Raw genomic sequence first — 25,561 nt, forward strand, 5'->3', positions numbered from 1 at the left:
GCTAAAGATGGTGGAAGAAGAAATGCGGGCAAGGGGGTTAACAAGGAGAGATGCAGAAAATAGGGCAAAATGGAGAAGATTGTCATGGGGACCGCAAGGCTAACCCCCGCTCTAGCAGGGACAATGGCCTTAAAATGCATGTTGTTGTTGTGTTGTATACACGTGAACATGCAACGCCATTGACGGCAATGGCAGGGAAAACCTGCTTGGGGGAGAAAACCCCCTTGGGGAGGGGAGGGGGGCAAATTAATGTGCTACAACCTTCATTGTGTAACTCTTGGTCATCCTGTCACGGTTGGTTGAGATCGGATAAGTAACGACGGAATGTATTGGCGTCAAAAATTCATCAGACAGACGGACAGACAGACACGAAATGGCATATTTTAGTATGTGATGATTCACCAAAACAATGAATTTGCTTCTATTGTAGGTATTAAAACATTTTTTTATTAAATACATACACTTCAACTTCTACATCATGGGCTTACAAAACTCACAGGTAGAGTACTTGCCTTCCATGGAGGGAAATGGAACACTGTTTAGTATGGCTCCGAATCTCGGAATTGTGATAAAACCATCATCCCGGTGCTCCGCAGGCAGGACATGGCATCAGTAAGTGCGCCGCCATCCATCCGTAGGGTCGGATGTCAAACTTGGGAGCGGTGTGCCAACATTTGCTGGTGGACGTTAATGTTCCCACGGTGCATTTTGCAAGAGTATTCAATCACCACCGGCACCCTGAACAAATTCCAAATTCTTTCCCGAACTGGCTCTCCAAAGTCCAACATCCAGGTTGAGGTTTCGGCGCTCATAAGTTACCCAACCAAATTGCTTTTCGATTGTTTTTTTTTTACTCGGATCTAAAGTTTTCTTCACTCTGATCTAAAGCCCATGGAGGGCAAGGGCAGTTTTTGGTGAATTGCGGCAACACAAGTCGACGATGGAAAAATCAGCACAGATTATAGGGTTTCAACATGGGATCACGGATTAATGATGCAAATGCAAACATGGAAACACAAATAAAGCAACCCACATTTATAGTTAAACAAAATGTTTTTTTCTTTTTGATGCTGTTTGTTAGGGAAGGGGCAGTGCCTTGGCACTCCGCCATGTTACCAAACGAGGACTGACGTGTTCCCAGAGAGTCAAGAGAACAAACGGCAGGCTCTGCTTGTCCGGATCTCTTGCCCGGCTTGTTCGGCCGAATCGGCTTTAAGCCAGCGATCCTTTTGTGATTATCTTCGCCACTGGGCAGACAGACGGCTTACAGAAACTATTACAACCTTTTCACAGGCGCGCGTCGCAAACACCCCCGGTGGTGAGTAACTCTCCGTCTAAGGTTACGTAGGGAGGAATTCAAGCCGTTATTCTTCCCGCTTTTGTGTTCGGTTTCCCTCCAGCGCAACTAGAAATGCCTGTGAAATGTCAGGCCGGCCTGAGATGGCAGAAGGGTTTTGTAACGTGCTGATTGCAGTTTCTCCCACACAATAACCCAGCCACAGGTATCTACAAACAACTGGAGGACAAGAGAGTTGCCAGTCTTTTCATCAAGCAGCGCCTGATTTCATCACACTGCACTGAAACTCGCATGAGCTCAGGCAGAAGTCGAAGGTAATAACATATTCTATGCAGTCATTAACATTGGGGGTGTTGTAATTGCCAGCAGAATTGATTGCTTCTTGCCGATTTGGGCAACGGGAGATAAGCAGATGTTCTTTGGTGAGCGGGCGAGCTGCAAATCTGCCCAGTGCCTCCATCAAGCATGTGGAGGCAACTTGTGAACATTTAATTTTTTTTGAAGGAGGTTTTAGAAGACAATTAGTCATATGCCCTGGGTGGCCACGTTAGTAAATGGATCTATAATCATTTGGCAATCCATCTGATTAAATCCTATCTATCATATTTGTTCATGAAGGAGAACTACTCAAATAAATAATAAATACATATACTGTATATTCAGATTAAGATGCATCATTCCCTGTTACAGGGCCTTGGTACTGTCGAAGCAGTTTCTTGGCAAGGGTTATGCTAGGGGGTTTGCCATTGTTTGCGATAGCTCACCGACACTTCACAAAGGAAACCGTTGTATCCTTAACCTCCACAAGCTAATGCTGATGGGACACCCCGTTTAACGTCCATCCGAGAGACAGCACACACACATTGATGAATCACCCTGCCTGTGAAACAGTTTATAGCTGGGTCAGGAGTCAAACCCAGGTTAGACAGTTTAGAGGAGAGTGTGCATACCTCTTGCGCACCCATCCAACCACATTGTATACAGTCACATGAAAAAGTAAGTACACCCCATGTAAAGTTTTGACTTTTTCAACACATTTCAACGTACAGCTATTTGATCTTCATTTCAACAATATTGACACAAAAAGGTGATATAATATAACAAATATCATGAAACTTTTGCATTTTGTAGTCCATTGTATAATTTAAATAAACATAAATGCAAATTTCGCATGTGGAAAAAGTAAGTACACCCTTGGCTCTAATAGGTGGTGTTGCCCCCTTTGTCAGAAACAACCTCAAGTAGGCGTTTCTTATAACTGTCTACCAGTCTCTGACATGGACTGGGAGAAATGTTTGCCCACTCCTCCATGCAGAATTCTTTCAGCTGTGCGATGTTTGAGGGGTTTCTTGCATGCACATCTTGTTTCAAATCCCCCCACCACATCTCGATGGGATTTAGATCCGGGCTTTGATTTGGCCATTCCAGAACCATCCATTTCTTTCTTTTCAGCCATTCCTTGGTGGATTTACTGGTATGTTTAGGGTCATTGTCATGTTGCAAGGTCCACCTTTCGGTTGAGCTTCAACTTTCCGACAGATGGCCTCACATTATCCTCAAGCACCCTCTGGTTCAATGAAGAATTCATAGTGGATTCTATGATGGTGAGCTGCCCAGGCCCTGATGCAGCAAAGCTGCCCCAAATTATAATATTTCCACCACCATGCTTTACAGTTGGTATCAGGTTCTTGTGGTCAAATGCTGTCTTTGGTTTTCGCCAAACATGTCTTGTGGTAATGTGGCCAAATAGCTCTACCTTTGACTCATCTGTCCAGAGCACATTGTTCCAGAAGTGCTGGTCTTTGCCTAGGTGTTCATTGGCAAACTTTAGTCTTGCCCAGATGTTCTTTATGGACAGCAAAGGTTTCCTCCTGGCACACCTCCCATGTAGATCAAATTTGTGGAGCCTCTTTCTCATGGTAGACTCGTGCACTTTGACATCAACAGTGGCAAGAGCTACCTGTAGGTCCCGTGATGACATTCTGGGGTTCTTAGAGACTTCTTTCAGCATCTTGCGGTCTGCTCTCGGGCTGAAATTGCTGGGGCTGCCTGGCCTGAATAAGTTGGCAGTTGTTTGGAATCTTCTCCACTTGTCGATGATCTTCTGGACAGTCGAATGATTGATTTCAAATTGTTTGGAGATCTTTTTAAATCCCTTCCCAGACTCGTAGGCATCTATAACCTTCTTTCTGAAGGCCTCAGAGAGCTCTTTTGATCTAGGCATGGTGACGCTGCACACTTCAACAACAAAAAGCAAACCAAACGAAATGTCTGAGGTTTAAATAAGACAGGTTCCTCCACGATCCTCTCTAATGATGTTCTAATCATTTGCTCCTGAGCTGGTGGACCTGATTCTAATTTTAGGTATTTGAAGTAGTGATAAATGGAGGGGTGTACTTACTTTTTCCACATGCGAAATTTGCAATTATGTTTATTTAAATTATACAATGGACTACAAAATCTAAATGTTTCATGATATTTGTTATATTATATCACCTTTATCTGTCAATATTGTTGAAATGAAGATCGAATAGCTGTATGTGGAAATACTGTATGTTGAAAAAGTCAAAACTTTACATGGGGTGTACTTACTTTTTCACCTGACTGTATGTTATATTAATTTTTTCGCTTCAGACAATTCTCAGTCCACTGCAGGAGAAAGGCCAACAATGCATATCAACTCGTATTCGAGTTATTGGTATACTCGCCACATTTGCCAAGTGCAGAATGAGAGATAGAGGAGGAATTTAAATTTTTTTTCATGATGTCAGCAATGTCTTGCCTACTCATTACCAATGATCAATGAGACCATGGTAGTTTTATCATCTGCCAAATAATACTAACAGATGTGGCACCCAGTTTAATGTCCATCTGAGGGAAGGCTCTCTTTGTGGTTTGAAAATGCCCTACATGTGAAAGAACATTCACACAGTTCATCGTCAGGCTGAGAATCGAATCCACACCAAACAGCTCAAAGATCTGGGCTTTATGGCAGAGTGGCCAGACGGAAGCCTCACCTTAGTGAAAGACATGAATTTTCGCTTGGAGTTTCCAAAAAAGTAACTAAAGGACTCTCAGACTGTGAGAAACAAGATTCTGTGGTCTGATGAAACCAAGATTGAACTGTTTGGCTTCCATCTGGCCACTCTGCCATAAAGCCCAGATCGGTGGAGTGTTGCAGTGATGGTTGTCCTTCTGTAAGTTTCTCCCATCTCCACACAGGATCTCTGGAACTCAGCCAGAGTGACCATCGGGTTCTTGGTCGCCTCTCTTACCAAGGCCCTTCTCCCCCGATTGCTGAGTTTGGCCGGGCGGCCAGCCCTAGGAAGAGTCCTGGTTGTTCCAAACTTCTTCCATTTAAGAATTATGGAGGCCACTGTGCTCTTGGGAACCTTCAATGCAGCAGAATTTTTTTTGGAGGTTTCCCCAGATCTGTGCCTCGACAAAATCCTGTCTTTGAGCTCTGCAGGCAGTTCCTTCGACCTCATGGCTTGGTTTTTGCTCTGATATGCATTGTCAGCTGTGAGACCTGATGTAGACAGGTGTGTGCCTTTCCAAATCATGTCCAATCAATTGAATTTACCACAGGTGGACTCCAATCAAGGTGTAGAAACATCTCAAAGATCAAGAGAAATGGGAGGCACTTGAGCTAAATTTCAAGTGTCATAACAAATTAAGGGTCTGAATACTTATGTCAATGTGATATTTCAGTTTTTTTCTTTTTAATAAATTTGCAAAACTTTCTAAAGTCCTGTTTTCTCTTTGTCATTATGGGGAATTGAGTGTAGATTGATGAGGGAAAAAATGAATTTAAACGATTTCAGCATAAGGCTGCAACATAACAAAATGTGAAATAAGTGAAGGGGTCTGAATACTTTTGGAATGCACTGTATATGGAAATCCTGTTGAATGCAGAGAATGAATGGGATGGCAACATAGAGTATCCCAGTTTTAGGACCGGCAGAGAAGATAACTGAGGAGGAAGTTGAGGAAGTGATAAAAGCAATGAAGAGTAGAAAAGCGGGAGGGCCGACGGGAGTTGTGGGAGATATATTGAAGGCAGCAGGAAGTTGGGGTGTGAAGAGAATGACAGAGATCTGTAATCTGGTGGTGAAAGAAGGCCGCACTCCAGTGGATTGGGAACTGAGTACCCTCATCCCTCTATACAAGGGGAAAGGTGACCCTCTGGACTGTGGCTCGTATCGAGCGATAAAGTTATTGGAGCATGGAATGAAGGTATTGGAAAGGGTGTTGGAGAGGAGGATAAGGAAGAAAGTGAAGGTTGACAAAATGCAGTTTGGATTTATGCCAGGAAGTGGAACGACAGACGTGCTTTTTATTGTAAGGCAGTTGCAGGAGAAGTACATGTAGAAGAGGAAGAAGTTGTTTCTTGGGTTTGTCAATCTGGAGAAAGCATTCGATAGGCGTCCACGTGAAGTAGTGACAGGGGCATTGAGGAAGTTAGGAGTGGAGGAATGGTTGATCAGAGTAGTGATGGCAATGTACAAAAGAGCGCGCACAGCTGTAAGGACGAAGGACGGGAACAGTGGTGAGTTTGAGGTGAAGGTGGGAGTGCATCAGGGGTCGGTACTAAGTCCACTACTATTTGTAGCTGTGATGGAGGTGCTGGATCTGAACGTAAAGGACGGTTTACTGTGGGAGCTGTTTTATGCAGATAATCTGGTGTTGATTGGGGAGAGTATGGATGGAATGAAGGTGATGATGAACAATCGGAAAAAATGTATGGAGGCAAAAGGTCTGAAGGTGAACATGGGAAAAACGACGGTGATGGCAAGTGGTAAAGCATGTGGTGAGGTGGAAAGAACTGGGAAATGGCCGTGTGCTGTGTGCAGGAAGGGTGTCGGTGTGAACTCCATTCAATGCAGAATGTGTGCTGAGTGGGTTCAGCAAAAATGCCGTGGTCTGATGGGATCATTAACCAGTGTGGCAGCTACATTCAAGTGTAAGGTGTGCATATAGGGAGCTGCAGTGGATGAAATGTTGAGTTGGATCTTGGAGACGGCGTGAAGCTGGAAGGTGTGAAAACATTTTGCGACCTAGGAGACGTGTTGAATGGAGAAGGGGGATTAGACTCAGCAACGGTTGCTGGAGTGAGATGTGCATGGAAGAAGTTTCGGGAACTGAGTGGCATGCTGACGAGGAGGGGAGTGTCGTTGAAGCTGAAGGGAAAGGTGTATGCTGCATGTGTAAGAAGTGTTATGATTTATGGGAGCAAGACATGGGTAATGAACGTAGAGCAGCAACAAAGGCTGGAAAGGGTGTAAATGTGAATGGTTCGGTGGATGTGTGGAGTATCGTTGAGAGAGAGGAAGACAAATGATGAATTGAGAAAGATGATGGGGACAGAGCCTGTGATGGATGCTGTGAAGAGAAACAGGTTGAGATGGTTTGGTCATGGGTTGAGGAAGGATGAAAGTGACTGGTTGAGAAGAGTGATGCAAATGAATGTAGAAGGAAGTAGAGGATGGGGAAGACCGAGAAAGACTTGGCTAAAGGTGGTGGAAGAAGAATTGCGGGCAAGGGGGTTAACAAGGGGAGATGTAGAAAATAGGGCAAAATAGAGAAGATTGTCATAGGGCCCGCAAGGCTAACCCCCGCTCTAGCAGGGAAATGGCCTTAAAATGCCTGTTGTATATAGTGTGTTTTATATATGTTCCATACATTACCTAATCATTGATATCTAATCCTTATAGCATCTTACTATAATTCACCAAATGTCTGTCTGTACGTTCCCAGGTACCGCAAAAACGGCTGAACCGGTCGCAACGATATTTTGGGTCGGTAATCCTGGGACCAGCTGGAGTAAAATAGGCTATATTGTTTTTCCAATTTTTCAAATTTTCCAGTTTTTCCAAACACAATGGAATAATATTTACCGATATGAACAGTGATGTGGCTTTTATTGAAATTCTACAAATACTGTTTAGATTTTGATGAGAATTATGAACCTGCCGCGAATGCGGAAGTGGGCAGATTACTGCAATGAGCTGGTTTGATAATATCCCAATACAACCGTAATTTAAAGCAGTATTTTCTGAAAGTATCAATTGATGATTGGAATTGAATGAATACAATTACGATTTTGAATTCGTAATTGTGTTCACCCAACCGTACGAAACTTCACATCAGGATTTAAATATTTGTTTATGTCACGAATGTTGGTAAAAGTTTATTTTTTATATTAATGCTATTTAATTTGTGATTGGAGTTATGCTGTTTGGAATGAAAAAAGGAGATATCGAGTTCAAGTGAATGACGAAATGCCGTGATGGTTTCTACTTTCTAAATGTAAAATTCATGGATCGCCATATGCAGATTCGCCATTGACTGGGTTTGTTCGCCACGTTTGTTTGCGAACGGGTAGATTTTTCCGAGAAGTCCTTTACGAACTTGCTGTCCATGTCTGACATGCGACTGAAGGTGCTTCAGGAATATGGAATTTATTGGTTTCATGCTTTAGCATTCGCCGTATATGCATTGTCTGTTTGCTTCTGGCCTCCCACCCGTGCGTAGCATGGATACCTCACGAGTATGATATCATTACATTATGATGCACACGTATGGTTATATGGTGCGTGATAAGGATTAGATATATAGGAAAAAATTTAAGCATGGAAGGTAAACATCTGCATGTAAAGCTATCTATACTACTAGCTATACTCACATGTAACATATGTGGCATAGTGTTTTTCAACAAGTTTTTCCATATATTTCACTGTAAACACAATCAACAATCTCCTTCTCAGTTACAACACTTAATGAGTGGAGCAGGCGGTATCGTGGGCAGTGTAGTGGGTGTTGTAGCTGGTGGTGTATTATTGGGTGGTGCATCGGGCAGAGTAGTGTGCGGTGTAGCAGGCAGTGTAGAGGGTGTTTGCAGCATTATTGTTTTAATTAAAATATCTTTGACGTAAAAAAAATCCACATATTTGTGTCAGACGGAATGAAAGGTATGCACTGTATGAGAACACTATCTGAGTTCAATCAATCTATTACATGGGCCTCTATGATGTGCCATTGTAGACATGTGCAGAAACATACCTAAGGCATATGTATATATGTGTGTGTGTCTATATATATATATATATAAATATATATATATATATATATATATATATATATTGTTACGGTTCTCTGCCGCCCTTCTCACCCTTATCGTGGGGGGATTAAGCCCCTTGTTCTTTCTGGGCTTGGCGGAACCGAGAGACTTCAAACGCCTCTTCTGGGCAAACGCAAAGTAGGGTTTCGGGACCAAGTCTCGCTCGTACCTAAATCCCTGCGTCGCCACGGAAGCGGGGAAGCAAGCCTCGCACAAGCCACGTGTGATTTGGGTACACCGAGCGGATTGAGTACCACGTGGTCTGTGCAGGTTTCTAGTAGTGGAACCAGATTTGAGCGATTCTACTCGTACCACGCTTAGTCAATGAGGAAAACACGAGAACGATCGAATGGAAGGAAGAACACAGGTTTAATTATTATTCCCACATGCATGTACAATGATCGGTAGATGCAGAGACACAGAGCAGCACTTAATCAGTCTTATCCTTATTCCCAGACTCGGGCCCGTTCACGTCCACACAGGGAATTGCAGGCAGGATGATGTTCAGGCCAAACGCATCGACATGTTCATCCAGGAACGGCCCCTTCCGGCTCTCCACAGTCGCAGCACGTCCCGCGAAGAAGGCAAGCAGGCGGTGGAAGGATCCTCGTAGCGCGTCTCCTGAACAAAAGGCAGTCGATGAGGTAGAAGGAAAAGTACGCGTCTCTCAGCGCGGCTGGCGGTTACACAGCGCGTTATCACTCGCGTAACTCAATGCACTATATGCGGCTCGGCTTCAAGCTCAACCGAGCGTCACTTCATACGAGCGCGTATCCTGGTTCATGCGCGTCATTCGCCACTGAATGCCAACTCAGGCCTCGTACCTCAATTGCTGCTCAAACTCCCCGCACTGCTCACCACACTCTCTGTAACTCACCGCGCACTCTCAACTCGCGAGTCCTTACTCAACTGCTCGATGCTCTTACTGCTTGCGAGTCCTTCTCGTCAGTCCTCCCGGGGGCTTTGCACGACGGGTTATATTTGCCACGCTCTGAGCCTTTGCGAACCTTCCAACCACGCCCTGTGACGCATTGCCGCAGTCACTCCCTCTGAGCCCTGATTGGCGGCTCGCGCTTACCGTCAGCTTCTTTGCCATCCTCATTCTGTCCCGACCCGACCTGCTAGGCCTGCCTCGTGTTAATTGGCGCCAAAAAGCCAAAGGCAGCACAAAGAGACATAAGGCGATGGAGGCGGCATCGGACAATGGAAGTGATGAAAGGACCTATTCTCCTTACTCAACTCAACGCAGAACTAAAACAGGAAAAGGACTATTCTTACACATACAATGAAATAACTGAACTATCGCGAGGCCACATGTTGTTTGTGTGGCTAACTATGAGGGGGAAATTTAACCTTTATGATACAAAACTCAAAACTGCAACAATATATATATATATATATATATATATATATTGTTGTGAATATGAGAATGTTTTTTTTATTTTGTGGTGGTGGTAAAATGTTGTAAAAGGTTGTTGTAAAACTCACCCCTCCTCCCTCCGTTGTGGTTGTATAAAGGTCAAAGGGCGTTCCCGTAGTTAGTCCATAAAAAAACATACATGCAGGACACGATATATCTTTTCTTTTGATAGTTATCTCTTATTCTGTGTTTTAGGATAAGGCTGTGTCTCCCATTAATTAAAAGTACTCCATTGCACCAGTGAAAGAGAATAGACCCCCTTTCCTTCCCATCCCCAAAAATCTCCCTTTCCATCCCCTCCAAAACCTCCAATGACCTCATATTACATCCCCCTCTCGTCATTGGCGAGCCTCGATTGCCCATATTACCTCCCCTCCAATAACCGCCATTGACCACGAGGCTCGAGTCAGGGAAGAAAGGCGTGTCTCCACCTCGTCAGAGGAGGGGAGGGGCGCGCCCGCCCGTCGTCGTCCGGGGCGGAGCCCGAGGGTCGTGCGACCAGCCAGGGCCGAGGTGAGCGCCCCGATGGGCGTGTCCAAAGCGCCGGGGGCGTGATCGCTGGGGGCGCTATAAAAGGGCGCAACCGGAAGTGGAACCGCAGAAGAAGAAAGAGAGATGCACTCTGGGTTGGAAAAAGAAGGGTTGTGAAGAGAGGAGGAGTTGGTTGCAAGGAGTTGGTCACAGTCGGTTGCCAGAGAGAGGAGTCGGTGGTGAGAAGTGAGAGAAGCAAGAAAGAGTTGAGGGTTGAGGGTTGAGGGACCAGACCAGTGAGACAAGTCCTGGGAACGCAGCGGACGGAGGCCGCCGCAGCAGCGACACCCGGCAACCGCCAAAGGGGGCCTGAACGGCGGTTTGGAGCAGGGCCAACAAAAAGGAACGGCGGCTGCCAAACGCACGATTGAGCTGCAAGACCCCCCCTTGGACCTTTCCTCTCCCGCCAGCCATCCACCTTCTGCCATCCCTGGCATTCCCCGCGTGAGTCAGCGTTCTGTTTGTTCTGTCCTGGGATATAAGTTAAGTCTGTAGGTAAGCTAAATTTGCACTGTGTCACCTGCGTCTTGTGCTTGTAAATAAACGTGACCTCTGTCTTTTTGCTTGTGTGTAAATAGTAGGAATAAATGTGGTAGTATTTCAAACCTTTTTTTTGTCTCCGTTTTCCTCTTGCATTGCGTCGCTTTTGTCTTTTCCCTCATTGAGCAGCTAGGGTGCGATGCAACCAACGTTCGGGTGGAATCGGGTGAGTTTTGTTAGGTCGCGGTTTTAAACCACCGCTCGGTCTATAACATCCAAACCGCGATCTATAACAATATATATATATATATATATATATATATATATATATACACACACATATATATATATATATATATATATATATATATATATATATATATATATATATATATATATATATATATATATATATATATATATATATATATATATATATATATATATATATATATACATACACATACATAGAAGAGAGGGGCAAAGCGCTCCTCCCTTTATATAAGGGATCGTTTCTCTGCATGCAGTTTTAAGATGGGAACTGAAAAGTAAATGGTATATATGTATTCAGGAGAGCATTCAGGAGAGCACATACACGTTGAGGCATGCTGTTCACGAGATTTGCCAAGGTTTGGACAGGAATCGCTTGCCATGCAGTCACAATAGCCTGCTGCAATTCACGCACAGAGGCAGGCTGCTGGTCCAAGTTGTCGATTTGACGCGTTAATTCTGCCCACAATTTCTCTATCGGATTCATATCCGGGGACATGGCAGGCCACTCCATATGCTCTACACCATGGTCAGCAAGAAAGTGTTGGATCATGCGAGCACGATGAGGCCGTGCATTGTCATCTTGGAAGACAAAGTTTCCTCGAAAGGCTGCACGAACAAATGGAAGCAATGTTTCTTCCAGAATGGCCCTGTGCTTGAACTGGTTCAGGTTTCCATTCAGAACAACCAGGTCAGTTTTGCCCCCTGCATGAAAAGCAGCCCAAACGGTCACCCCACCACCTCCAGCTTGGACTCTTGGCACTATACAATCTTCGTTGTAGGCTTCATGCACTTGTCTGCACACTCGGACGCAGCCATATTGACGATAGACCAGAAATCTAGAATCGTCACTGAAGATCACGTGATTCCAGTGTCCTGGCTGCCATTGACGGTGCTCTCTGGCCCACTGCAATCGGCGCGGGCAGTGTTGTCTGGTCACACGTGGCTTTCTCAGGGGATGCCTGGCACGATAGCCTGCTTGAACCAGTCGTTGGTTGACTAGCCTTCTGGATACAGGCACATTTGTCAGTTGCTGCCACTCAGCCCTAAGCCGATTAGCTGACTTGGTACGGCCATTGCAGACTAACCGGTGCAGCTGGCGATCATCCCTCCTTGTGGTTCTGCGGGGGACGTCCTAACCTCGGTATTGGAGTAGGGACACCACTCTGAGCATTTCATTTCAGGATCTTTGACACCTGAGCTTGAGTGATGCCATACTGCCGAGCAATAGCACGCTGTTTCATTCCGGAATTTCGTAAAGCCACCACTAAATGACAAACAGCAATTTCGAGTTGACGGACCATCTCCAGGGGAAGCGGCAATAACTTTTGTAGACGTGCAGCAGTTGTTTTCCACTAATACAGAACGCAACAACCCTTATATACCAGATTGTGAAGCCAATCGTCAAATGTACCTGTCCGTACATTTTGTCACGCCACCTGTGATATAATCCTGTTATTGACTTCTTGCTGCGACAGACAATCAGTGACATGGTTCTTTTAACAAAGAAATCACCGAAGGGTAAAATAAACTCACCAGATTGATATACCGAGTTCAGAAAGTAAACCCAAGTCAAAAAAAAAAAATCCATATTAAATGCCAAGTCTGTATATATGTATATATATATATATATATATATATATATATATATATATATATATATATATATATATATATATATATATATATATATATATATATATATATATATATGTCAAGAAACAACTCTTGGCTCTTAAAAGAAGTTCCACCAACAGCCTGAGAATGACGATCTTTATTAATACCAACTTATACAGATCCGGAGGAAGCGAACTTTCTACAGCACGACTTGCCCTCATGCCACGTTCAGCCCTTCCTAAAAAATGCATCGATTCACAGTTCACTTAAATAGGAACACGATTATCAGAAAATCTCCGAGAACAAAGGAACTGGCGAGAGTTCCTCCCACCGTTATCCCTAGCCCCCACCGTTATCCGCTCTGTCATTCGGGGGAGTGCAGCACGCACCTTATCATTCGGACCAGATGTAGTTTCAAAGCTCCGAGGTGACAGAAAATGTAACTCACAGAAGGAAGAGTGCATGCTTGGCCCAGATAAGACCATTATTCAAAGGTTTATGTATACAATCTGAGCATTCTACATGAAGCTACACATTCCAAGCGCCTTCCATCCGCGGCTCGAGGCGCCGTCTGCGAATCAAAGAGGGTTTTTACGACCGGACTTATCTAGGTGAAAGGGCACACGTATACAAAAAACCATTTGTCCAGCACGACCGAAGCGAGCATTTCTCATTTATACTAAAGTGGAGCGGAAAACCCTTTATTCATTTATGAAAATAGCATATAAGCAACATTTAAATCATAACATATTATTCGACCGATGTCTTATACAGAACTCTAAGCAATAACGAATCTACGACTTGACATTCCTTCCTCTTGTCTCGTCGAGACAAAGTATCTCAAGAGACAACGTGCCACATCGGGCTTTATTGAAAAATAATTGTGTAATGCGGGTATCTCCCAAGGGCATACCGTGCGCCCATAGCGCCTCGCCCGTGCATTTGGCGAACGTGTCGTGTGGTGCGTGCTTGGAGCCTGAGGGCTCAGAACATGAAAGTCCATTAACGTTTCGGATCCACAACGAAGGCGTCTGGTCCAGATGAGGTTCTGCCCCGCCAGAGGGCCCACAACCTCCTCTGCGGAACTTGCTCCCCCCACCCTTTGCAGACTCAGTCCTTGCAGATCTTCGAAGTTAATCAACGATCATGCCCATGAGGTCCCTCACGTGCTGCTGTTCTGGGGAATACATAATATTGTCAGTATCTTGTGTCTCAATTTCCTGGTCAGGGTACAGAGCGTAAAAATCCGATTCACTTGAAGCATTTGAACTTAATACATATGAAGCAAAGAGAGGAACTTCCTTTATGTCAAAGTCTCCCTTGGGCGCCTGGTCGGCTTGCGGGTCTAGGATATCCACGTCGGGTCCCTCGACCGCCAGGCCCAGCGTCGCAATCAGATCCATAGTTGGGTCGAAAGGGGGCGTGCAGCTGTCAGCTTGTAATACATAAGAGGCGTTAGCCAGTACACGCAAGGGGTTTATAGCACAAGTATCACAGTCATCACAGACACCGTTACAGGCAGCAGCCAGTTCCCACATGGGATCCACACAAGTATCACAGTCGTCACAAAATTCAATACAATTTTCTGGAGCGCTGGTCGCAACTGCCTTGTTGAAGGACCCGTTCAGGTCGACGGCCTCTGTGGTCAGAACAATAGTCGTTGTCGGCGGCTTCTTCAATTTCCATCCTGTAAAATACTTTCTCATACAGAGGAGGACTAGAGATTGCATTAGTGCCCCCCAAATTACTACCCCAAGTATCACAGCCAGTGCGGTCAATAACCACTTCACTATGGTGCCCGTCCATCCCCGGAACCAGTCAGTGAGCCAGCTAAATTTATAAGAATTTTCGCGCGCGATCCGATCGATCGTCTGGGCGTGGCTAGTTTCCCTTAGTCTCACTATTGCGGCTGACACTCCTTCAGACAGATCAGGTATGTAAGTGCAACATTTTCCCTCTATTATTCCGCATACCCCTCCTTTCTCTGCCAGGAGCATGTCCAAAGCCACCCGATTCTGCATCACCATTGTACGCATGTGAATTACCGTATCCAATAGTATGTCATGAGCCGTAGCGGTGTCGTTTGCCACCTTTTCTAGGGCCAAAGCCAATTTATCTATCCGGAAACTATCCATGACTGTGCCCGCTCCTGGGAAGAAGAAACCAAACACCTTTTCCCATAGGCTCCCGTGTAGTTTAGTGGTTCCATCTTCGTTCATGACTGACCTCTTATAACGCCTGTCCAAGGACTTTGGGTCTAGCTCATCCAGTATCTCAACGTCAGGAAGGACTGAGCCCAGATAACATGTGCCCCCCCAATTATTTGGTAAATAGGGGTAAGCCTTGTCGCCGCATATAAACATTGTCCCATGGGGTGGGACCAGGTGGGTGGATAAGCACCGGAGTCCCTTTACCACCCCATTAATCCTACTAACCCCCCTAGAGAATGTTATAGCCGTTATGTTGTGGTTGTGTTTATCTTGCAGTACTATTCGTAATGTAATCCCTGAGCTCCCTTGTCCCAGCTTCCCGGGGAGAGTGTAGGCGCATTCTGATTCTCCCATACGCAAGTGGCCGGAACCCTGGAGGCAGACCCTCCCTTTCTGTGGTTTGACCCAGACGGGGGCAGGCCTCTCGGCCACATGGGCAATCATTGACGGGCGATAATTAAATTGTCGATTGCAACTCTTGCCGTTGTCAACCCCTTCTCTTTCCAGCGTGGTGACTAAACATGGGGAATCGATAGGTTGTGAGCAGAGGTCATTGAGGGACAGAGGTAGCACTATCATGTGTATTCCTGTGGTGCCTGCTTGGGGAAAGTGCATGCACGACCAGCAGTGTGTCCTATTTTGAATTGTTGCCACCTCCCTGGCCACTTTCCAATATGTGTTTTCCCCCCTCTTTGGGGCCTTATCCTGGGGGTGTGGCGTGAGTATGTATTCGATGCATGGTGTGTGTTTAGTTTCGCCACTGGCCGCTCCTGGGGTCCAGACGCTGCACCGGACCTGCATAGTCATGCCTTTCTCTAGGCGCGTGCGTGTTTGTAGCTTAAAATCAGGGGTTCCCCATTTGTATCCTGGTTGGGCCAAGGTCTCAATGCTAGCTTGCCCATTTTCCCGGAACTCTCGTTGCTTTTGTAGTACAATGCCAACGCGTCCAGGCCCTGCCGACAGTGCTAGCCATTTTACGCTTACCCAATTTGTGTGCAGGGCTTTCTGTTCGAAACATGGTAGTGATACTCTTTGTCCCCATGTTACGGTGAGGTGTCGGGTTTCGTTTTCGCATCTATTGGAATCGGAGCTTCCCCTAGCTGCTGTCGCTATCAATAGTATCGTACCTATGATTAGGCCCATCCTTACTGTGGTTGCTGTGGTGTAGTGTCTGGTGCTTGTATGGCCAACTTACAGTGCGTGGCGTGGATCCACGAGGTCTTGCCCTCGCAAAAGACTGCCGTTGGTGTAGTCAGCAACACCTGGACTGGTCCCTTCCACCTTGGTTCCAAGGCGTTCTTGCAGGTGAAGTGCTCCACGAACACCTGGTCTTTTTCCTCTGGTGGAACACCTGGTCCACAAGCCTCCTGGGAACACCTGGTCTACAGGTCTCCAATTCATAGATTCAATTCATTCAATTCATAGTTTCATAGAACACCTTGTCTCCAATTTCCTAATCCACTTTTTCCAAGTGGATCCAATTTTATCCAATATTCAATTTTTAAATTCAATCCCATTTAATCCAGTCCAATTCAAATTAAATTCAATCCTTCTCTCAGCATCCCATTACCTGTTTCCAACATCAATAAAAATAAAATTATAAAAATAATAAAAATCAATCATCTCAAATCTCAAATCAAATCAAAAATCGATCAAAATCATAAAAATAAACGAAAATTACTTCAGCTAGAGTTTCAACTAGAATTAACACAAACAAACCACCATTAACCTCCATTAACACAAACAAACCACCATTAACCTCCATTAACACAAACAAACCACCATTAACCTCCATGAACCTCCCCCTATTATTTATTTATTTTCACGAATAAACAAATAATAGAAATAACCTGGTCTAATTCCAATTCCAATTATGGTCCGTTCTGGTGTCTGGTCACACACAATGTTTTCCTCACCCACTGTGATTCGCTCAAAATAGATTCTCACTGTTATGTCTGAAATTCGTCTCATGAAAACCCACTCAAGAGTCCGGTGTAACAGACAGACAAACACATAGACACGCCGAAGACCCCAGGGTACCCATCAAACTAGCTTGTCCCCAGATCCACAACACAGCGAAACATGTAACTTTACTAAAATAATCACTTACTCATAACTAATACTCATAATAACTCATAATTACTTATGTAATTACTCATGCCAATACTTACTCAAAATAATGTAATATCCCAATCTTCACCCCCTATGCAAATCGAAGCACCCCGGACAATCCACAACCAATATCAACCACTGTAGCCGCCTTCCCGACTCCAGGCAGCCACACACAGCCACATACATCTCCACCCACGTCACACAAGACAACAGCCAACGAGTGTGTCCACCACACAGAAACCTTTGGCAATGCAACAACCGAACTCCCAGACAACCAACAACCAAAACATCCAATCCATCTCCATGGCTCACCAAGCGGTTCCAACTTAATCCAGCTTCACATACCGATTTCCCCAAAAGACTCGTGAAACTTCACCCCCATTCTGGAAAAACCCTGGACTCAACCCTGACACCCTAAATAACTTCAGACCCATCTCCAACCTACCCTTTCTGTCAAAAGTTTTGGAACGTGCTGTGGCCACTCAACTCAAACATCACCACTCTGCCAAACAACATTCCAATCCGGATTCTGCTCCAGCCACAGTACTGAAACTGCTCTCCTCAAAATCACCAGCGACCTTCTCTCTCTCCTCTGACGCCGGCAACCTCAACATTTTCATCCTCCTCACCTCAACGCCTCCTTTGACATCATCAATCACACCATCCTCCTCACCCTGTTTAGACCAGCTTGTGCCTATTAAACCCAAATCAGTTCACTCCCAAGCCTACAAGGACCACCTACAGCACTACAAAGATGCCCTCTACTCCGCCTACTACTCTCAAATTATCCACTCTGGCTCCGGAATCCCAAAAGCACTCTTCTCTACAATAAACAAACTAAATAAACAAATAAATAAACAAACTTTACAACGTGAACAAACTCCTCAGCGCCCTGGATACCACCACCTGTCATTCAGAGTAGACAACAGCATCTCCTTCCTTTCATTCATCCAAAGCAAAATTGACAGCATCTACAACAGCTTAATCGCCACAATTCGCTCTATCCTGACAAACTGCATCACTGAAATAAAATTCTGGCTTCAAATCAACTTCCTCGAACTTAACTATGATAAATCTAAATTAATCTTCGTTTGCCCAAAACCACTCACCAAATCCACCCATAACTTTGCCCCCAACATCGATGGTTTCCCAGTATCCACCTTCCCTCGCATCCGGAATCTTGGCATCCTCATTGACCAAAACCCTCTCCTTTGAAAAATACACTAAACAGATCATAAAGACAGCCTTCTTTCACCTTAAAACATCGCCCGTCTCTGTCCATCCCTTTCCTTTCTGGTTCAAGATTACTCATTTTATTCAATTAATTGGAGCACGATGCATTTTTTTATGAATTGTGATAAACTGATCATTTGAACACAAATTGAACAAAACACTTCCATTAACTCGACATTCTTTTCACAGCACAAAGTTCACTTGAACATCCTTTTCCTGGATACTCCCTCTTTATTTTTATTTTTATTATTTTTTACAATAAAAATAACCTAGTTTTATCATCACATTTACAATTTTCATATTTCCACTCTCACCAGTGAATACAAATGGCACCGGTATGTAGATGTCACACGTTATCAAAATGTATGGTGTTGGGATATATATCATCCACTGGATCGTAATTTCAACCATGCTTCTCCACTTGCAACCCAAATATTTTCCATAAAATAAATAAAATGAATTTTATGAATCTTCTCATTATTCGAAAGTTTACAAAATGTCCCAAATCTGTATATTATTTTCTACTGTGGTTATATTAAACCATTATTTTACAAAATCCAACTTTCAATAAACTGAAAATTGCTTTGCTGGACCCATGCAAGATTCATCACAAATTTTGCAAACTTCCCAAAGACATATCTTTCATTGCTTTTGAATTTGTGAACACACACGTTTCGTACTTCCACTCCATGTCAGGAACCATTTAGAATGGTGAAACTGAATTTCATAATAGACTTACCTCAGCCTCTAAAAGTATTTCCTACAATTTTCACGATTTAGAGGTCGAAATAGCAAACCAGTCCTTTTTGGGGCTAAAACTATCCTCAAATTCATTACATTTATACCCTCCTTTCTATTAATATCAACCATTTTCTCTCGCCATGGAATAGTCCACCACTCATATAAATAATCATAAGAGTTCTGCGAAACATCTCCATCTTTAAAACTTAGCCAACCATTTTTAAACCACATGTTTTCCCCCCAAAAAACAAGTCACATTCTTTGTATATTGCCAACATTGTTCATCGTTTAAGTATCATCCAGAACTAAATTTTTATAAACCATCAACTTGTAGATGCATTTATTTATATCCCATTAACCCAAGAACTCTCAATTGCTTGGTTATATTTTAGTAATGTCATATATCCATATTTCTTTTCCAAAATGTTCCTGATATACACATTAATCCCATCTGTCTTTGTTTACTAAACATACCATCCCACTGAGGCAGCTGCACCGTCACTTTACATAAACCCATGCTTTATATACATTTGTTTGCGTCGGTCACAATCCGCGTGGATTGTATCTGTCAGCCCGTCTGCAAACATCAATCACGTCGAATGTATTTCACACATATCAATTCTCATTTACCCATGACTTACACACCATTTTCAAAGCACACCATTTTCACCATTACTGTTGAAACCACTCTTCCTATGACAATCCAAGACACGCACGCAATTACTTACAACAATGCAACCAATGCCGTGCAAACAATTCCACGAATCGCAAATCTATGACCAATAACACACATACCAGAACCAGTAAATCGCATAACCAAAACGCAAACTGTAAACCCAACCAGAATTTGTACATTTCCAGATCAACTCAAATCAAGAAATCAACACAAATCCTTATTACCTCCAATCAACTCAAAATTAAATCAAACAATTCAAAACCAGATCGGATCAGCGATCAGAAATCACTTTCCAATCAACACATTCCAAGCAACAATTCATTCAAAGCCACAATTATTTCAACACCAATGTACCAGATAAATCATAACAGATAAATCAACTCAGGGAAAATGCAATTTACCATGCACACAACACGATTTTATGCCCTTTAGCAGTTCACTGACACCAAGTCCAGCTCGATATCAGCAACCAAGCTTAAAAACACAACTCTCACCTTACTGTGACAAATAAGCAACCAACCTACTTCACACTAAAACAAATAACTTTTCATCACCCCTTTCTTCTCCACCGCCTCTTACACTTAAACAGATCACAATTACTCACTCATACACTGTTGCACATCATGAAATCCCAGTAGGTTGTTCTTCAATCCCAACCATCATGTGATTGTCGACGTCTCCATTTATTTCGTTCCTCATGGGGTTGGTGTTTTATGGCCTTTACCTCCTACCCAATCACACTGCACATCATTCCCCGTCCTTGATGGATAATTTTACATCCAGATGGGCACAGCATCCCATTTTTTTTTTGCATCCAAAACCTCCCCAAAACCCCTGAAACAAGCCCCTGGACTCCTTGCAGGCTGGACCAAAACCCCTGGACGAGGTTGCATCCCAGTACTGACTCTGCTGCCTTCTTGCAAACCACTTCAACTCCATGAATTTTACATGTTTCGTGAACAGAACAAAGCACTCTGTAATCGTCAGATTGAAACTGCCCCAAACCCGTCCATATAAACTCCATTGTTGTCCTGTCCATCTCTCTGTGTTACATTTTGTGACCATTTGAGAAGCCCAGGGTTCGATTTTCAGTTCTGGCAACCTTAGCGACTGAATTTCCTTGTGGGTTTAATTCATTCCCATGAGTACCTGGGCCCAGTACTTGCCTTCATGGAACAATGACGCCTGAGCACTCAATTAGCCCTCCCAGTACCAAAGACTTGCAATCAGACCGACAGACAGACAAACAACAGAGGCATGTCGCCAGCCCCAGCACAGGATATCACCTCTCCAGACAGGCACAATATAATCCACAGTATCGAAATGCCAACTTCTATCCGGAGCCTCGCAAAGCCAAAAATCGGGCATGTTCACTGCATTTCAACCTCCAACCACACGGGGTGTTCCACCCTGCGCATGCTCCACCATGCAACCCGATCTGTATTTGGTGCGCCCGGCGCCCCCTATAATCAGCGAGTTATAATAACCACAATATACCTACTTGATGTACCAATATACCAATATACAGCACCCACCTCTTGATACCACAACTTAATCCATGTTACTTGCATCTCTTCATCCTCCCAAATATCCTCCATTTACCATGACTATCCCCATTGCTCGATCACACACGTCACTGTGCTCGGCCCGGTTAAATTAAATTCAAGCGTACTGTACCTGACGCTTCCGGTCGGCACCGGAAGTCTGTTTATTTCTTGAGTCCCCTGAATCGGGACATCAACGACGATTACAACAACAAAAAAAAAGAACTCGATATTCTCTGTTCACTAATTACTTACATGATTTCGGTTTAACCCACAATATAATGTCCCGATATTCTCTGTTCACTAATTACGTACATGATTTCAGTTTTAACCCTGCCGTTAAAGCAACACCCAGTAGACTGACAGCCTGTCGTTCTTCCAAGGTTAGTGAATTATCTCCGACCTCTTTCCCTTACAAATCTCGAACAAAGGTCAAATGAACTTTAAAAGGTCAAACTTCAAACGGAGAAAGGTGGTACAAACGTCGAATTGGGGGGGTGTTGGGGTGTTGCCTAGAGCCCCGGGACTGAGCTCAGGTCTTGGGGGGGGGGGGGGGGGGGTGGGGGGTCCTTTTGCACGGCCCAATTCTGCGGCTGTGGAGGGGGCCCTTGTATGTTCCAGTTTTGGGGAGGGGGCCCTTGTGGGTTCCAAATTTTGGGGAGGGGGCCCTTATGGGTTCCTGGACAAGCATTTGCAACATGTCGTCCTTTACATCGGCCTTCTTATCGTCGCCCATGTCCCACTGCTCGGCCGCTTCATCTAATTGGTCGGTTGGCCTCAGTGCGGTGTATACCCCGGCCAACAACAGGTCGACCAGGGCCCCCCAATCGTCGAGGGTCTGGGCCGGGGTTGGTGCTACATTCGGCCAGCGTGCGTGTACTTTGGCCTGGTCCCACACCCGCGCGGGCAATACAGCCTTTCCCATGTGGCAGACGTCCCGCCAATCTGCGCCTGTATTTTGTATCCACAAACGCATAAGTTCCGGTATGTGACCGGGCTGTTCAGCCAGCAAGGTTCTCACCCGCTCCTGCATAGACGCCAAATCTGGTTCTTTCAAATGGTTTTTTAAAGGGACACATCCCGATTGTAGGCTGTGGGTTCTCCGATTCCGTGAGCCCTTCCACTGAGGGGTACAATACAATACTCCTAGCCCTTCTGGGGCCGCGAACCCGCTGTCCGCCCCACTAATTTCTTGTCCTCTAAAAGGGTTACCCGGGCTAAGGTGAACCTGAGGGGCGGCTGGTCTAGTTTTCTGGGGGTCTAACCCCTGGGGAAACAGGGGTGGGGGTGGGAGAGGTGGCGCCTGTGGCCCGGGGACAGGGCTCAGGGCTTGGGGGGGGTGGGGGGTCTTGGTCTGGCATCTGGTCCAGCGGCATCAATCGCTGATTTACTTGCTTAACTGCTTACTTAATTGTCCTCTGTCCTTGTAGCTTCAATAACCATAGCTGCAATGCTTAAAATTTCAATATTTCAAAAACCACTCCTGTCCTTCTTACCTGTGGTCACCTGGCCCATTTTCCTGTGAGCCTATTTATTTTCTCTTGTTCACCAGGTCCTGGCCTGTTTCTATCTGGACCTCTGTTGCTTGCTTCCTCTGTCAGGCCTACCTGGTACCTGCGCGTTATCCTTTTACTGGCCATGTTCTTATGGCCCTCTAAGTTAGCCACAGCCCTTCGTTCCCTGGCATGCAATGGCATACCCCATCTTGTCTCTGGGCTGTTCCTTCCTGGAAAAATCTTGGCCACCTGGCTTCAACCTATATGGCTGTCCGACCTCACTTTCCCCTCCTGGTGCTAACTGTAACGTTAAGCTTACTGTTAAATCCTTACTGATATCCTGCACAAAATCTATCCTTAGCTTTACCCTTAATGTTTATCCTGGTGATTTAACAAAGACACGTCATTCTGTTTACATTTTCTGTCCGGAGTGCAGGCAATACAGGTGACAGGGGAGACGAACTGTGCCTGTTCGAGGAGGGGGGTACGAATTTGGATTGCCCTCTGATAAAAAAACAATGCTCACCTTAAACGAATCAGCGTACCGGCGTCCCGGCCTCAGGCAGCCCCCCTCGGATCGTTCAGGATTCGCCTCGACTGTCACTGTCTTGCTGCACCCCACTCCTGGTACCAATTTGTCAAGAAACAACTCTTGGCTCTTAAAAGAAGTTCCACCAACAGCCTGAGAATGACGATCTTTATTAATACCAACTTATACAGATCCGGAGGAAGCGAATTTTCTACAGCACGACTTGCCCTCATGCCACGTTCAGCCCTTCCTAAAAAATGCATCGATTCACAGTTCACTTAAATAGGAACACGATTATCAGAAAATCTCCGAGAGAACAAAGGAACTGGCGAGAGTTCCTCCCACCGTTATCCCTAGCCCCCACCGTTATCCGCTCTGTCATTCGGGGGAGTGCAGCACGCACCTTATCATTCGGACCAGATGTAGTTTCAAAGCTCCGAGGTGACAGAAAATGTAACTCACAGAAGGAAGAGTGCATGCTTGGCCCAGATAAGACCATTATTCAAAGGTTTATGGATACAATCCGAGCATTCTACATGAAGCTACACATTCCAAGCGCCTTCCATCCGCGGCTCGAGGCGCCGTCTGCGAATCAAAGAGGGTTTTTATGACCGGACTTATCTAGGTGAAAGGGCACACGTATACAAAAAACCATTTGTCCAGCACGACCGAAGCGAGCATTTCTCATTTATACTAAAGTGGAGCGGAAAACCCTTTATTCATTTATGAAAATAGCATATAAGCAACATTTAAATCATAACATATTATTCGACCGATGTCTTATACAGAACTCTAAGCAATAACGAATCTACGACTTGACATATATATATATATATATCTGTGCAGCGTCTGTCCTGTCCTGTGTTGTCCTGTGTTGTCACTGAACTACTTTCTCAAACTTTTGTGAAATCGTACCAAACTTCTGGAATGCACATATCTCTCCCGTCGGTATGTCCTAAGGGTATGTTTTTTGAAAATTTTCCAAACTTCTTTTTTTTTTTACTTCAATTGTTTATAAAATGTGATATCACGTATATTACAAATACATTTGTGTAAAATAATTGTTTGAATTATAATTGGTTTAAACCATGACAAAACGGCAACTCGGGTACAGTCATTTATCTATATATCTACACATCTGGGCAGTGTCTGTGTTCTCACTTAACGACTCCCTCAAACTTTTGTTTCCGTGGTTGTGAAGTGTTTTTAATAACGTTGTGGTGGTTTTGAATCACGTGTTGGTGAGGTGTTTTGAATTAATTGGTGGTGAGGTATTTATAATTACGTGGTGGTGAGGTGTTTTTAATTATGTGGTGGTGAGGTGTTCAGAATTAGTTGGTGATGAGGTGTTTTGAATTTTGTGGTGGTGAGGTGTTTTGAATTACTTGGTGGTGAGGTGTTATTAAATGAAGTGGTGGTGAGGTGTTTTTAATTTCGTGACTGTGAGGTGTTTTTATTACGTGTTTTATGGCTGTGAGGTGTTTTTATTACGTGTTTTATGGCTGTGAGGTGTTTTTACTTTCGTGGTGGTGAGGTGTTTTTAAATGACGTGGTGGTGGTGAGGTGTTTTTAATTTTGTGGCTGTGAGGTGTTTTTATTCCGTGTTTTATGGCTGTGAGGTGTTTTTATTACGTGTTTTATGGCTGTGAGGTGTTTTTAATTTTGTGGTGGTGAGGTGTTTTTATTACGTGTTTTATGGCTGTGAGGTGTTTTTATTTTTGTGGTGCTGAGGTGTTTTTATTACGTGTTTTATGGCTGTGAGGTGTTTTATTACGTGTTTTATGGCTGTGAGGTGTTTTTATTTTTGTGGTGGTGAGGTGTTTTTATTACGTGTTTTAAGGCTGTGAGGTGTTTTTAATTTTGTGGTGGTGAGGTGTTTTTATTACGTGTTTTATGGCTGTGAGGTGTTTTATTACGTGTTTTATGGCTGTGAGGTGTTTTTATTTTTGTGGTGGTGAGGTGTTTTTATTCCGTGTTTTATGGCTGTGAGATGTTTTTAGCCGCGTCGCAGACGCTGCTCATAGAGTGCCCTCTGCTGTTGTTGTTGTTCTTCTTCTTCTTGTTCTTCTTGTTCTTGCAGAGAAGACAAAACCTCAAAGCTCCACCCATTCTGGGAACCATAGCTCCACCCATTCTGGGAGAGCCTTCATATAAACAAATATCCACCATTTTATTAACTCGCATAGCTTTGAAGCCTGTTTTGTAGGCCCGTGGTGTCTTCCTCTCTCACACAGTTTTATTTCAAATCAAATTCGATGTATCATTTCATTTTTCACAGTCGCAAA

The 25,561-nt window shown here is 44.3% G+C and overlaps 1 protein-coding gene across 4 annotated transcripts in view; it reads left to right on the forward strand.

Annotated features, from left to right (window-relative positions):
• Nucleotides 1–1,075: 1,075 nt before the first annotated feature.
• Nucleotides 1,076–25,561, forward strand: part of LOC137438689 (uncharacterized) — a 155,730-nt gene continuing 131,244 nt past the window's right edge. Inside the window, exons 1-2 of one of the 4 annotated variants that reach the window (XR_013621185.1) lie at nucleotides 1,076–1,318; nucleotides 1,497–1,611. The gene's annotated coding sequence lies outside the window, so the exon portion shown is untranslated. The remainder of the gene's footprint in view (nucleotides 1,319–1,496; nucleotides 1,612–25,561) is intronic. The other 3 variants (XR_013621183.1, XR_013621179.1, XR_013621180.1) reach the window with 3 other exon arrangements.

The sequence above is a fragment of the Myxine glutinosa genome, chromosome 1, assembly GCF_964187855.1.
Source record: "Myxine glutinosa chromosome 1, kmMyxGlut1.1, whole genome shotgun sequence".
Taxonomy (NCBI): domain Eukaryota; kingdom Metazoa; phylum Chordata; class Myxini; order Myxiniformes; family Myxinidae; genus Myxine; species Myxine glutinosa.